Below are 11,776 nucleotides of genomic sequence, written 5' to 3' on the forward strand. Positions count from 1 at the left end.
TCACATGTCAATACTGGATAAGTAATGTTAGATTGTGATAGTTATACTAACTATTTGAAGCAACTACATGTCCACCACCCTCACTCATATATATATATATATGTATGTATGTGTATATGTATAGACATACATACCCTGGAACTCTTAAAAACTATCAAAAGTAATGAGTAGTCATGCGAAACTATCAAAGTGAAAGAAAAGCCAGAACAAATAATTGATACATGTAAGTAGAGTCATCAATAGATCAAGAATTACTCAAAGATCAGACAATGTAGAAATTAGAAAAAAGGTCTAAAGATGAAGCAGGGTTCCATTGATTGAACAAAATCATAAAACATCCATCTATGTTTTGAGAATTATTGAAATGAAAAACAAGGATTTGCAGCTGCATATGCATTCGTTACCTTCAATACCCAACTATGCAAGTTTCGGCTCACCCCTGACTAAAATGGCTCACCAAAAAAATTCTCTTAGGCTCGGTCAAAGCCTTCTAAATCAAAAGCACTCGCCGTCCATTTTACAAACTGCACCCAAAAATCAAAGTAATTTTTAGTTTAAACTCAATACCAGAATATAACAAAAACAAAATCAAGCCAAAAAATTATAGGAGTAATGGTTTCAATCACAATCTGAACTACATAAACCAACTAGGGAAAATCAACTACAAAGCACTTTGCTTACCTCCTCTTCACTTAGGGAAAATCAACAAGTTACAAAGTACAACATCAATCCATTTAACTTCTCTTCATACTTAGCACTAAGCCAAAACTTTAAAACCCCTCATTTCAAGCATGGTAAAGGAATTCATGAACATGACTAATAGCATGGTTGCTGTCCAATAAAGGCCGTTGAGTTTTATACATTCCATACATATGAAGAATGTGGGTTAAGAGTGTACAAATGATAGGAATGTAGTTAGAAATGGAAGGGAACAAGTTAGTATCATAATAATCTGGAATTTTCAACAAAAATTGCAATTTGACAGATAGTCTGTAACTTGTTGGAACCAAATTAAATGAAGAGCTAAAACTCAAAAGATTTTGTGGTTTTTGTCCCTTGATTTAATATTTTTTCTTGCTAACAAATAACTTTGGTTGAGCAAAGTTGGGGATGAAATGGACTAGTTGAAGCCCTGAAGCAGAGTGAATAGCATAATTTGCTACACTACCATGGACAGCTAGTAACTTTAGTACATTCATGCTCTTAAACATCCCTCAATTAACCACAATCTCAACTACATAAACCAACCATGCTAGAGTTGAAGAAAACTTGAGAAGACTTCTCATTTATTTGTGAAAGCATAACATTTCACAGCAAGAGGAGATCTCAACAAGAAAATTCTAATCAGACCTATGAGAATACATAAAGTCATTGGTTGCTTACTTAGGCTATTAATCTTGAAGAAAAGTGTTCTCAAAGTACATTCCCATGATCTACTAGTTTAACACATAGTCATAAAGGGTTAAATCCTCTGGAAACATTCATGTAAACTCAATATTAAAAAGAGTAGAAATAAATATCAATATTCAATAAGACTATATCTGAAATGACAGCAACCAACTACCCCAAAACAAACCCACAACATAGATGCATAGAAAAGAACCACAACTCAGATGCACAAAACTGAACCACAGCTGTCATGTGCACTAAAATCTCACTGCACTAAAACAAAACCACATAACATATGAAGTTTGTAGTGCAAGCTATCACAAAGTCTAGTAGAATGCAAAAAACACAAGCTGAAGGCCAAGCTGGTATGTAAATGTGCATGGTCATCGTGAATGGTTGATGGTTGTGATTAATTTAAGTTGGTCTTTGGTGTTGTCATTTTCAGGCAGAAAGATGTTCAAGAATTCCTAAGCTCCATCATGGATAAATAAGTATTGATGATGAGTTACTTAAACTTGAAAGGTAGTCTTCAAGCATAAACGGGAAGAAATTAATGGCATCATAATTGGTTCGTTCTGTATCTCCACACTAGCACAAATCAAACATGTGAAGTGATTTGTAGGACACATTAATATGGCTTGCTCTTTTGTTTTCATCCTTGATTGTCAGGAAGTTGAAACAATCTATCCCAATCATCAGAAAACAGTAATTGTAGATGCTCATGTAGGTCATTCTAAACGAAAGATCATGGCATTTGTTGGAGGTCTTGATTTATGCATGGGCCGATATGATACAACAATACATCCTATTTTTAATACTTTAAAATAATGCACAAAGATGACTACCATAATCCTAACTTCATAGTAAATGATTCAATTAATTTATCAAGAACACTTATTGAATATTGCATTAGTTTTGCATTAATTTATCGATGAATGAACTTCCTCAATAGCACATGATTAAACACTTCATCTTCACAAAGATGACTTCACTCCACTCTCACTCCAACTTCATAAAGACCAAGCTGGAGTGCAACAGGTGAATATTTGAGAAAGGAAAGCAAAAAAGACATGCCATATATATAAGTGTTCACATTCGTTTGTTCTTATTGTTTTAGAAGTATATGTAAGTGTCAATCCAGCTTTACACATGGAAGACAAACAATAAAAAATAAAAAGGAAGTGGATTCTAGCTTTATACATGGTAGTGTTTAAACTAAAAAGTTTTTGTATACTGGTTTCCAGATCAAAGTGTCTAGTTTTGAGCCTAGGATTCCAAAGAAAAAGTTTAAAAAATTTTCCCCTCTCACAGCATTTGTAGACAGAAAGTAAACAAATTTCAAACATACTTACCTATTTTTCCAAACTAACGGCAGGATGTGCGTGGTGTTAGACAGGCTACTGCTGCAATGAAACCCAAATGCAAAGTCAAACATGTGCAATTATTCCCAAGAAAGAAACAAAGCCTAACTAAACAACTATTAATAAACCAAATGAAAAATGAGTTTTCTTATGCAAACAATCAATCTGATTATTCAACTAAAAATTAATCATAAACTAATTAGAGAATCCAAAAAAAGGCTGAATAAAAGCTAAAACCCACAAAGGGGGTAACGAGCTTTTAAATCTATGCATATGTTAATTAAATATTTGAGCTGCTGGTTGGCATGCATCATGAGTGCTCATGAAAGGAAATCCACAGATTAATCCCCTGAGGATTATATTATAAATCTCAAGTAGTCTTTAGAGATTCTTAAATAAACAATAGAGATTGTAGGAACATGAGATAGTACATAATTAATATAAATCTGTATCTCCAAAGAGATATCAACATGAAACTAAAATGCAAAGCTTTTCAAATATGGACATGAACAGGATGATGAGCAAAAATCAATACATAGATTTTCATAAAAATATATGGGAATTCTTGTGGTTCATATACTAGCTTCCTTCTTACTAAATCAAGCACAAAACTTGGTTTATATTGGCTGACCTATCCACATCATTACACAGCATACGGCTGTAAGAAAATCAAACATCATACACAAATTAGGAACCTTGCAAATCCAACCCTTCTTTGGAGCTAAATCCTTTAGTTTATATATTATTCAAAACCCAGATAAGAGCTACTCCAAATCCCATATTAGAGCCACTAGAGTCACTAACATCTAATACCCACATCAACACGTATCAAAATGCATCATATAAAAAAGCATTGGTTAATTTCAACGTAATTAACCAATAAGTATTGAGATTAAAAGATCATACCCCTATTTTAAACAAGATGTAAGCAATACCCTTTCCTAAACTTATATGAGAATGTCTAATGACCCTAATTGCTTCAATGCTGGATCTAGGATGATCAAAACCATTAGCTAACTGTCCAATTTTTTCAACCTGTAAAATGTTAAAAAAGGGGAAATAAACCCAGATTCAATTATTAGCTTAAAAAATCAGATTGCCGTCCAAGCCAATGTGAGATAGAAACACACAGAGACCAAGAGTTGGGAAACTCTTTAAGAATCATCAAAGTTTTACTGTTGTAAATAGATAAACCAGCTCACGTCAAACACATCATAGAAGTTGATTCTAATTTATGCCAACTCATCAATTTATAGATGCTTGTGATTAAATTAGTTGCACAAATGTAATTTATAGCAAGGATTAATTGTGTTCTAGAAATTTTGAAAGATAGGAGCTTTGTGGAAAAATTAACAAAAAAGATTAAACAGAAAAGATATATTGTTTATGAACTAATCAACATAATATACACTGATATGGACATATAAGAGAGGAAAGTCAACGAACGTATTAAAAATCCAGGAAGTAGATAAAATGTTACATTTGATAAAATAGACAACAATTATGTGTAGAGACTAGTCCTCGATTCGTAAATGGATGAGTATGCATCTAACAATATAGAAGGATCAATTAGCAACAATCTAGAGACTAATACTCTTAATAACCTACCTAGTTTTAAAGCTGTACTTTAATCTCTATGTATTTTTGCTACTCACAACAGATAGGTTAAGTCATAATTACCTACACTTAGTGGACTGATTTTTAAGCAATAGAGAAGCAATCACTGCCATTAGGTTTTGCATCCATGTCAAAGATTTAAACCCTACAATCTACTTCCCAATCACAACACCAAAAACTATTACCAGTTAAGCTGGCTGAAACAGTCTCGCAAGCACAATATTACAACAAATAAATTTTAGGACTCTGTCCTAAAATTCTCCAAAGCATCAATCAAAATCTCCTCCATTTCATTTATCATGCAACATTCTTTAGAGGCTTGAGACTTTGAAAAGCCATATCTAGAGAAGGCCATAGATGTAATTAAAGACAGAATCTTCCAAAATTGTGGCATGTATTGGGAGGAAGCAGGAAAACCCAATTTATAAAATAGAAATGGAAATGATAATGGAATTGATTTTAAAAAGAAAGAAAAACAAACTGCAACCTGTTTGTAATTTTTGCACAAGAAAGGACAACACAACAACGACAATATAGAAGTAGCAAAAATAGAGAAAAATATGCAAACCATGCACTTCATGCAAATATGGAGAGGAAGAATTAATGTTTCTAACATATGGAGAGAAATACATTTTAGTATTAAATCCATGAAGATACGAATATAACTTACCTAGGGAAAAATTCACACACCAACACTTGTTAGTGTATGAACTTAGGTTGTTTTCTTTTTTTTAATTTTTTTTTAATCGAAGAGCCAATAGCCACACACCTAGTAGCCTTGTCTCAAGTTTATTAAAAGAACCCTCACTTACGGTGGAGGAATATCAAAAAAACAAACTCAAAGAATCAAAAGAACCAAAAATTACATCTCTCTAATAGAAACCATCCCCAACCGATCCATGCGGATTAAGCCTCTAAGACGACTATTATCCAAAACCTCTGCAACCTTAAGGCCAATATTCCCTATTACTGGACAAAAATCATGAAGAGGCCCACAACCAATCCAATTATCCATCCAAAAATTCACATTCCCATTACCCACCAAACATTTCGAATTTTTAATAACTCTCGGCATTAATTTTGCTACTCCTTTCCAAAACCTTGTACCCTTTTGCACTTGAATAGCCTTATATACATGATCTTGGCCAATATATTTCTTCTTAAAAAATTGAGCCCAAAGAGAATCTCCCTTCAACAATTTCCAACCGAATTTCATAAATAAAGATTCCTGCACCTCCATCAAGTCTCTAACACCAAGCCCTCCTTCTTCCACAGGCTTACAAATCACATTCCACGACACCCATTTTCTTTTTCTAATCTCCGAAGAGGAACCCCAAAGAAAATCAGAGAAAATGTTTCTTATCCTGTCATAAACTCCTTTTGGAATTTTTAAAACTGAAAGCATATGAATTGGAATGCTATTCAGTACATGTTTTAGTAGAATAATCTTTCCCCCAAATGATAAAAGCTTTCTTTTCCACCCCGCCAATTTTTTCTGAATCTTTGACAAGAAACCATCAAATAAATTAATTTTGAGCCGACCCACATACAAAGGAATACCAAGATAACCACAAGGCCAACTCCCCTCTACAAAACCCGATAACCTCTTTATATCCCTTTTACGATCCAAACCAATAGAATTAGAAAAATAAATCATTGATTTAGTAGGACTCATCAATTACCCCGACATCTCTTCATACCGATGTAAAATTTCCATAATCCTTCTAATAGCAACCTTACCACCATTGGCAAAAACCAAAACATCATTAGCATACAAAAGATGTGAAATGAGTGTTCTGCCACCTGAATGATAACACTTGATTCGACCCATCCTGAATTGTTGATTCACCATGCGCGAAGGAATTTCCTGAGACAAAATAAACGAATATGGTGATAGTGGATCACCTTGCCTTATTCCCCGTGATGCCTGAAAGAAACCTTTAGAGCCACCATTCAACATAATCGAGTAACAAGGAGAAGAAATAGCATTACATACTAAATTCCTCCAATTCTCGGAAAGACCCAAACGACGTAAAACTTCCATAAGGAATTTCCGGTTAACACGATCATACGCCTTTGCCATATCAATCTTCAACATCACATTCCCACCTCGAACCTTTCGATTTATTCCTTGTACCAACTCCTGTGCCAAAGCCATATTGTCAAAAATACTTCTTCCTGGAATAAACGCCGCTTGCTCCTTCGAAATAATTTTACCAAGTACCGGAGCCAAACGATATACCATATTCTTTGTCATGATCTTATACACCACAGAACAAAGACTAATTGGCCTGAATTGCCCAAAACCAATAGGCTCCTCCATCGTAGGTAGTAAAAACAATTGTGTTGCTCCGAAAAATTTTGAAAAAGGTTGCCCTGCAAAAAATTCCTCAGCCATCTCCACAAGGTCCTCTTTCACAATATCCCAAGCCAATGAAAAGAAAGAAGCCGAGTAACCATCCGGACCCGGACTGCTGTCTACCGGAATAGACTTTAGAGCCTTCTGCACTTCTTCAACAGATGGTTGTTTACAAAGTTCTGTATTTTCTGCTGCTGTTACAATGGATGCAATAATTCCATTTCCGAACCCTCTGCATTAACACTGGAGCATGTAAACATCTGCTAAAAATAGTTTACTGCTTCTGTATGAATCTGATCACTATCGTCCAGCACTCTACCATCTTCCAACAACATTTTTCCAACTTTATTTTTTGAATGTTTAACTCGTAAAGCAACATGAAAAAACTTTGAGTTGGAATCCCCTTCTAAAAGCCATTTTATCCGTGACTTTTGACATGCCAACATTTCTTCCTGGTTTATCCACTGCAAATGTGACTGTTTAGCTTCCAAAAGCTCCATTTCTATCTGCTCCAAACCACTTTGTACCAGCTCTTCTTCTAGCAAGTGAACCCGGTCACCTAGTTTTTGAATCTCCACATCAACACGACCAAACACTTCTTTATTCCATTTCATTAACTCGCCTTTTAAATATTTCAATTTTTTCCTAATCCGCTCCATAGCATTCCCCTCAAAAACCTTAACCCAACAACTTTTCACCAAAGGAAGAAATCCCTCATGTGTACCCCAAATACGGAGAAATCGAAAAGGCTTCATATATTGCTCTTGTTGACTGGAAAAATTAAGCACCATAGGCGAATGATCAGAAGATGTCCAAGGCAGATAACACAAACCAGCTCCCTCAAACTCATTTAGAAATTGCACATTCACCAGACTACGGTCTAATCTTGCCCAAATCCTCCTACCACCAAGCCTTCCATTACATCATGACAATCGGTTTCCTTTCGAATGAATATCCAATAATGCACAATCATTAATGCAATTATTAAAATCCATCTTTGCCCGAGGTGCCCGAAACACCCTTCCTACTTTTTTCACTATCACTACGAATAATATTAAAATCTCCCCCAACCAACCATGGTAACCCTTGAGGATTTTGAAGCCTGAGATATTCCCATAATTCAACCCTTTTATCCCGGAAGCAACTAGCATAGACAAAAGAAGCAAACAAACGTCTTGACCCAAAAGAAAACCATCCTGAAATAGCTTGATCCGAACATGAAGACAGCTGAAAAACCACCTTCTCTGCCCAAAAAAGCCAAACTTTCCCACCCACTTCTGAATTATTAACAAAAAATGGCATTCTCAACCATCTCGCCCATCTACGACATTTATTCGCACTAATAAAAGGTTCTAAAATAGCCACCACCAACGAACAACTTTTATTCAAAATACGCCGAAGTCTAAATTTCGACAAACCAATGCCCCTAATATTCCAAATAAGAATAGACATAAAGAATTATTATTTTTTTGAGCGAGTACGACGCTCTAGAGCAATTATGCAATTCTGGATCAGAATCAAAATTCTTTTCCGCCAACTCATTTAATTCTCCCTCTTGTTCTCCATCAGAAACTATTCGAAAAAGGCCAGTCTCATTCCTCAGGTCAGCTTCTATAAATTCATTTTCTCTAGCCAGCCTTCCCATCTCAAACTCCAAGGCCTCATCCACCAAACGCAAACCACTTCTAGGACCCGATTTACTCATACTCTGTTCCATCTCTGATTCAGAGCTATCTTCACCGTCCACATCACTCCATTTAGTCGGGCTCACAGCTTGATTAAATACCGGCAGTATTACCTCTAGCAACCCTGCATGATCTTTATCTTGTCTACATCCCTCCTGGTTCCATTGTACATCATTCAACATAGGTATTTCTAACTCTTTCTCTATTTCCCCATCCTCACACTTCTCATAAGCCACACCCAAATTTGAAATAAATAAAACTGCTCCCTCTTTTCCAACCCCTTCCTTTTTACGTGAATGAATTCTATTCAAAATCTCCATCCGCCGAGACTTTGATGATTCTCCTCTTTCCACCTGCGTTGTCTTCAACCCATCCTTCTTTGCTACATTTTTTACTTCTTTCCATATCACTTTCCCTTTTTTTTTTATTTCCCCCATCTAAATCAATAGATTTTTTCTGCTTCAAACTGGTTCCCCTTGTGCAGTTAGCATCATTATGCCCCTGTTTTCGACATGAACAACAATACTTTGGCAAAGCTTCATAAAAAACCTCTTGATAATGACTTAGCCGACCTTGAGGAGGGCCCAACCAAAACGACTTCCTCAGCAGAACAGAAATATCTATCTCCACACAAATTTGTGCCATTTCAGGCCGTGTGACACATGTCGTCGCATTATCCCTTTTCAAGAATTTTTCGAATCCATCTACAATACTCCTTAATATTGATTCTTGAAAATAATTTGGAGGAAGGCCTGGTAAATTCAGCCAAACTGGAACCAGAGAGAGTCTTCCTCTTCTACAAAATCTGGAGACCAATGGAATACCCTGAAAGGTACCCCAAGCACCTCCGAATTTCCTCTTGCCATAATCGAAATAAAGGCTTCTTCTTGACTCATCCTCACTAGAATATTTCTTGGATTTTGCAGTTGCCCAATAACTGGTATTTTTCTCAAACCCCAACGAGCTTGAATAAAACCCCTGATTTGGTCAAGAGATGGCCTTCTCTGTAAAAATTTCAAAACCACTAAAAATCTGAATGGTTCAGCCGATAGTTGCACCTCTATTTTTGAAAACACAAAAAACATCTCCCCCTCATGGAACTTTGGATCCCTATGCGGAATCACAACTAAAGGAAGCATCTGTGGATTCGAACCCACAACATCTACAAACCGATGAATATGTGCCTCCCCTTGATCTGTGGAACTATCCACTTTGCCTTCTCCAATCTCTGGTTGAAAAATCCCTCCTTTCCCACAACCCCCCATTGGCGGCTAAGGGCCAACGCCCAGAGCCATGAAAGAGCACCCAAAATCGCCTCAACATTTAAGAGAAAAAAGACCTAGTAATGAACACCTCGTATGAACTTAGGTTGTTAACACGTAGCCAAAAGTTGAAATTCTTAGAAGTCTATAAACCAGTATCAAAGGTCAATTATGCTACTCAAATTCTATAACGTCCATGTAGAAAAATCCCCGCCAAATCCATATACCTAAACCCCACACATGTATGGGCAGCTTATGGAAAATGAAGCCAAGAGCCCATGTGGAGGTATAGGAGTGAAGGGGGAAATAAGCAAATTAGACCACAGAAACAAGGAAACAAGCATACAAGCACAAGCTCTATCACATTAACCTAATTATTTGGGAACAAGAGGGGTGTAAATCTCTGAAGCCCCAAAACAGAGTGCAATGCAGAATTTTCTACACTACCATGGATAGCTAGCAGCTTTAATACATTCATGCTCTTAAACATCCCTCATTTAACCACAATCTCAACTACATAAACCAAGCATACTAGAGTTGAAGAAAACTTGAGAAGAAACATCACCTCTTTTGTAGAAAGCATAGCATAAATAGCAAATTACTATCAAGGCTTCCCACTAAAATTCTAATTGAACCTACTAATATAAAAAAAAAAAAAAAAAAAAAGTTGTAAGTTTGGGGGTTTGTGATGGCTTGCAAAATTTCATATTGCAGATTTTACAAGTTCGCTCGAGCGGAGGCTTTTGGCCGCTCGAGCGAATTCAGGCAGATTCAAACGCTCGACTGCCGCTCGACAGGGAGCTCGAGCGGGTTGCTGAAAAACGAAGATCGCTCGAGCAGAGACATTGGCCGCTCGAGCGAAATCAGGCAGAGTCGAACGCTCGATGTGCGCTCGATAGGACGCTCGAGCGAAATCAGGCAGAGTCGAACGCTCGACTCGCGCTCGACACCCCGCTCGAGCGAACATCGTATTTTGACGGATTTTAGGTTTTCCGCCGTGGGACCATATAAAAGCCATTTTTCACTCTAGAGCCGCGGGTTTTGACTGGAGAACACTCTTTGGGAGAGCAAAACATAGCTAGAGGGATTCAAATCATTTGTTTTGGAGACGGAATTCCAATTTATTGCACGTACGTTGGATTCATACACGAGCACAGACGGGAGAAAAGCGTTGAATCGTTCCCTTGAGCTTTTGACGACGAGTTGAGGCTGCAAGGAGGATTTTTCAGTGTTTATTTTCTTCTTCCCATCTTCTCAGAACAATTATGGTGAATTCGTTTATGTTGAATTCAATTTCTAGCATGAGCTAAATTTTCTTCTTTCTAGGAAAACGATGTAACCTAATTCCGAACTATGCTTGTTTGTCCATGCTAATTTAATGCAATTCTCTCTTTGTTTATCTGATTTATTCTGAGTTTAATGCTTCTAATTAACTGGCCATTGATTAGATGATTATTAATCTTGTGATTTGCTATCGAAAGAGGGAATCATAGGATAGATCTTGGATATTTCAGCATAGGTAAGTATAGAGATCGAAAGACTTGTATGAACCTGTGTAGTAATTAAATCATTGGTCTTATTGCGTTCTTGATTATTTAATTTGCATACTCTTGTGTGAATTGATAAACTAGAATCACTTCCAATTGACTATCGAAAGAGGCTTTTGGATGAATTAGAGATTTGCTAATAGACAAAAGAGGTTTAAGTTAAATTAGCTGGATGAGAAAAGCATAGTGAAGAATTATGGTGAAATCGATTTCCTAGAAGTTTTCTTCCCTATTGAATTTGATCTTTGAAAGTCAGTTTTATTTTCTTTGCTTATTTCTCTTTGAGTTGATCTAAGTTTATTTGCAACTACAAAAACCTTAGCGATTCCTCTAGATAAAATTGAGATTAGTATAATTTTGGTATTTGGCAAGAGTAAGGTACCAATCCCTGAGGACGATACTCTACTTATTACTTTACTATAAAACTACGATACTGTGCACTTGCAGTTTTGCACCGGTCAAGTTTTTGGCGCCGTTGTCGGGGATTGATTTATTCTTATTCTTTTTGTCAATATCGATACAAAGTAATCTTGGTTTTAATTTAGAATTTTGTTTT

At 36.3% G+C, this 11,776-nt stretch overlaps 1 long non-coding RNA gene across 2 annotated transcripts in view; it reads right to left on the reverse strand.

Annotated features, from left to right (window-relative positions):
- LOC122298640 overlaps positions 1-11,776 on the reverse strand; it is a 47,606-nt gene that overhangs the window by 23,573 nt on the left and 12,257 nt on the right. For both annotated transcript variants that reach the window (XR_006239487.1, XR_006239486.1), the window contains exons 2-3: positions 2,742-2,792; positions 405-524 (exon numbers count right to left, since the gene is read on the reverse strand). This is a non-coding gene — a long non-coding RNA (uncharacterized LOC122298640). The remainder of the gene's footprint in view (positions 1-404; positions 525-2,741; positions 2,793-11,776) is intronic.

This window comes from Carya illinoinensis, chromosome 16, assembly GCF_018687715.1.
Source record: "Carya illinoinensis cultivar Pawnee chromosome 16, C.illinoinensisPawnee_v1, whole genome shotgun sequence".
NCBI classification, from domain to species: Eukaryota; Viridiplantae; Streptophyta; class Magnoliopsida; order Fagales; family Juglandaceae; genus Carya; species Carya illinoinensis.